Below are 4,270 nucleotides of genomic sequence, written 5' to 3' on the forward strand. Positions count from 1 at the left end.
TGACCTTGGGCAAGCCGTAGTTCTGATAAGAGCTGTTCTTGAAAAAGAGCAGTTTCTGTCAAGAGCTCTCTCAGCCCCGCCTACCTCACAGGGTGTCTGTTGTGGGGAGGGGAAGGGAAAGGAGTTTGTTAGCTGCTCTGAGACTCCTTTGGGTAGTGAAGGGCGGGGTATAGATCCAGTCTCTTCTTCTTCTTCTTAAATGCGCCTCCCCTCTTCCCCTCGCCAGCCAGATGAGCAGAGAGTGGGTTTATAGTTTAACTCCCCTCTCTGGAGCCACACTGCAGTGGCAGCACAATTTCTCCACTGTATCCATTCAAACCCACTCTCTGCTCAGCTGGCAGGCGGGGGGAAGAGAGGGGCTGCTGCGTGGCCTCCGCTGCTGAGGCGGAGTCTTCTTCCTGCTAGTAAGCAAGGAGAAGACTCTGCTGGCAAGGGGGGGGGAGGAAAATCTTGTGGGGCTGTCCCCTAAGGGAGGGGGCTGAGCCCCCAGTAGCTCCACTGTACTTACGGGCCAGTGTATGTGCACTATTAGTGGCGGTGGAACACGTCGCTTACTCACACCTGACTTGTGGCAACCTGGGAGGGTTTTCAAGGCAAAAGACATTCAAGAAGAAGAAGAGATTGGATTCATACCCTGCCTTTCACTACCCAAAGGTGTCTCAGAGCGGCTTACAAACTCCTTTCCCTTCCCCTCCCCACAACAGACACCCTGTGAGGTAGGTGGGGCTGAGAGAGCTCTTGACAGAAACTGCTCTTTTTCAAGAACAGCTCTTGTCAGAACCACGGCTTGCCCAAGGCCATCCAGCCAGGTGCAAGTGGAGGAGTGGGGAATCAAACCCGGTTCTCCCAGATTAGAGTCTGCGCACTTAACCACAACACCAAACAGGCTGGTTCGCCCTTGCCTGCCTCTGCATAGTGACCCTGGACGTCCTGGGTGGTCTCCCATCCAAGGACTCACCGGGGCTGACCCTGCGTGACTTCCCAGACCTGATGAGACGGGGCTTCCCTGTGCCATCCGGGCTATGCGTATTATTACCCCTGAGCAAAGAGCCTTATTCAAGAAGGTAAATAAAAAGACCTTCTAGTCTGATTAGCTTCTCCAGGCCTCTTTCCACAAAGCCAGACTGTTACACGCTTGAGCAATTTGGGGTGTGTGTGTGTGTGTGTGTGTCTGGGCCAACGAACAATCTGATCTGGCCTTGTGTTAACCGAAAGGGCGAAGCAGTTCCTACAAAGCTGTGAATCTGGAGTGGCTTAAAGTCCTGAACGGACAAGATGTCTCGAAGACCACAGCATTCGACGCCCGCTCTCCTGCGGGTTGCTTATCTCGAGTACCCGCAACTGCCAAACTGCGGCTTGCAGACTGCATTCAGCGCCTGGAGACTGCAAACCTTACTCTTATGTGCAAGTCTTCCAATTCTTCCCCACCCGCAGGGATCTTCAGAACTGGGCTATAGTTGAAGGTGAGGAGGTTGTAGTGAGGGGTACAGGAAGAGGAGGAGAAAGCATGTGAGTGCTGGCAAGCCGTGCTGGGAAATGAACAAGACTGGGTTGTGGGGAATGCATCATCCGGGTCTCTTTCAGGCTAAGCAAGGAATTGGGGGCGGGGGGGGGCATCAGACAGCACTGGAGCAGAGCCAGGGAGAGGAGGAAACTAAGGGGACAACATCCAAGGGGCTCCAGTCACCCAAGGAGGCCCACTGAGCTAGAAAAGACACAAGAGTTGTTTTCCTCGAGGGAGTCTCTGATAGGGTTCAGGGTAGGGTTGCCAAGTCCATCTTCCACCCCCAGCGGGGGACTTTGGGGGCGTTCCTGGAGGGGGCGGGGCATCCCCAACGTGATGACATCACGTTGGGGACGTCCACCGCCCCCTCCCCCCGCCCGTGCGCCGGATCTCCAGAAACGGCAGTTCCCTGCACTTAAAGGAGCCGGCGTTTCCCTTTTAAATGCAGGAGCCGGCGTTTCCCCTTTAAGAGCAGCCGCGTTTCCCTTTTAAGAGCACGAAGCTGGCATTTCCCTGCAAGCTTGCGGAGATCCGGCTTGGGAGGAAGCACGGGTTCCACACACTTAAAGGGAGAGAGATGGGTGGCCGTGGGTGTTGGGAGCAGGGTTTCCCCGCCGGCCGGGTAGAACCCCCCCAAACCGGGGGACCCCTGGCAAACCGGGGGGGGGTTGGCAACCCTAGTTCAGGGGGTGGGTGGGCTCTCAGCAGCCTTGCAGTGGAGCAGCAGAGGGAAAATGTCGGACTGAAATGTGGATGACGAGTCTGAAGTCTTGGAGCTCCTGGTGGTTCCATTCCTTTGGAAGGTAGCTTACGGAGGAAGGGAACTTTGGCGCCTCAGTCCTATGTCAGCTAATGGTGGCAATTCACACATGCAAATAAACGAAGGGTTCTCAAATTGGTCTATATGGTAAAAGCTCCAGCAATCTCTTGCCAGTTGCTTGTAACAGATATGACATCGCTAATGAAGGCGGTGGGGGGGGGGGAGGTGACAGAGGGAAGGCAAGGCTGCTAGAAAAGAAGATTCATTCACTCAAAGAGAAAGGCTAACCCTGTGCATTCTGAAGAAAAACAAGCATGCTAAATAAACGACAGCAAACACTAGCTGTTGTAGATTTTCCGTGTCGCGTGGCCGTGGTCTTGGCACTGGAGGACCTGACGTTTCGCCAGCAGCTGCGTTTCCTACAATGCCAAGGCCACGGCCATACGACACGGAAAATCTACAACAGCTAATGAACTCCGGACGTGAAAGTCTTTGACGACAGCAAACGCTCATTTTAGAAGCAGAAGGACGAGGGAACAGGGTTGTAATTTTAACATCTGTGGGGTTTTGACCATTTTTGCACTTGCACTTTATTATACGACACCGCCACATTTAAATGGTTTTAACTCTATTTAATTGGAAAAAATGAGCTGAGCTATTTTATTGAGTTGTATTTTATGTATGTATTTATGCTGGTTTTATAACTGTTGTAAGCCGCCCTGAGCCGCTTTGGCAGGAGGGCGGGATAGAAATCTAACGAATAAATAAATATTTTTTTAATTGTATTGTTCATTGGGGAGGGGCCATGGCTCAGTGGAAGAGCCTCGGCTTGGCATGCAGAAGGTCCCAGGTCCAATCCCCGGCATTTCAACTGAAAGGACCAGGCAGGAGGAGATGGGAAAGACCTCGGCCTGAGACCCTGGAGAGCGGCTGCCAGCCTGAGTAGATGATACCAACCTCGATGGACCAAGGGTGAAAAGTACCAGGCAGGAGGTGATGGGAAAGACCTCGGCCTGAGACCCTGGAGAGCGGCTGCCAGCCTGAGTAGATGATACCAACCTCGATGGACCAAGGGTGAAAAGTACCAGGCAGGAGGTGATGGGAAAGACCTCGGCCTGAGACCCTGGAGAGCGGCTGCCAGCCTGAGTAGATGATACCAACCTCGATGGACCAAGGGTGAAAAGTACCAGGCAGGAGGTGATGGGAAAGACCTCGGCCTGAGACCCTGGAGAGCGGCTGCCAGCCTGAGTAGATGATACCAACCTCGATGGACCAAGGGTGAAAAGTACCAGGCAGGAGGTGATGGGAAAGACCTCTGCCTGAGACCCTGGAGAGCTGTAAAGAGGGGCCATTCAGTACAAGGCAGCTTCATGTGTTCGTTGTGTGTATTATACCGTTTTTACTGCCTTGTTTCCCAAATTTCTCATCCTATTTTATTTCGCGGTTGTTATGTATGACACTGCTGTTTTTGCACTCTCTAATTCTGTACTCAGGTTTTCATGCCCTGCCTTTATGTATCGCAGTGTTTTGACTGCACTGTCTTTTAAACTGTGCGATCCATTGCAGCCTCGGCAAGCATGAGAGGCTACAAATTAAGCAAGCAGATAAATTCTCTCTGAAGAACGAATGAAGCCGGCCTTTGGGCTGACAAGCTGAACTACCTTGGCTGAAGAAGCGTCAAGTCCAAAAATGGTTAGTGGGGCAAAAAAGCCAGCCCGTGCAACTACCAGGTGGGACTTTATGCCCGGATACCTACTGACAGAGACCAGGCCAACAGCCACTGTTTCCAGTCTAAATTAGTCATTTATAGTCACTCACAGGTGCCTCGGTTCGTGAATGAGAAAAAGACAATCTGGGAAGCCAAATTACCATAGAGTCTTCAATTTCAGATTCTCATGTGTGTCTTTCCAGAGCGACCTTGGGTCTTTGCGACAATTTCTGCTTGGGGGAATGGCCATGCAAATCCCACACCTTACTCTGAGGTTAAGACACTGGAGAATGGTTCA

The 4,270-nt window shown here is 52.3% G+C and overlaps 1 protein-coding gene across 1 annotated transcript in view; it reads right to left on the reverse strand.

Moving 5' to 3' along the window:
- Nucleotides 1-4,270, reverse strand: part of LOC107123498 (leucine-rich repeat and calponin homology domain-containing protein 3-like) — a gene marked incomplete at its 5' end in the record, with an annotated part of 90,622 nt that overhangs the window by 15,580 nt on the left and 70,772 nt on the right. The gene's annotated exons all lie outside the window — the stretch shown is intronic.

This window comes from Gekko japonicus, unplaced genomic scaffold, assembly GCF_001447785.1.
Source record: "Gekko japonicus isolate JY-2015 unplaced genomic scaffold, Gekko_japonicus_V1.1 scaffold4016, whole genome shotgun sequence".
NCBI classification, from domain to species: domain Eukaryota; kingdom Metazoa; phylum Chordata; class Lepidosauria; order Squamata; family Gekkonidae; genus Gekko; species Gekko japonicus.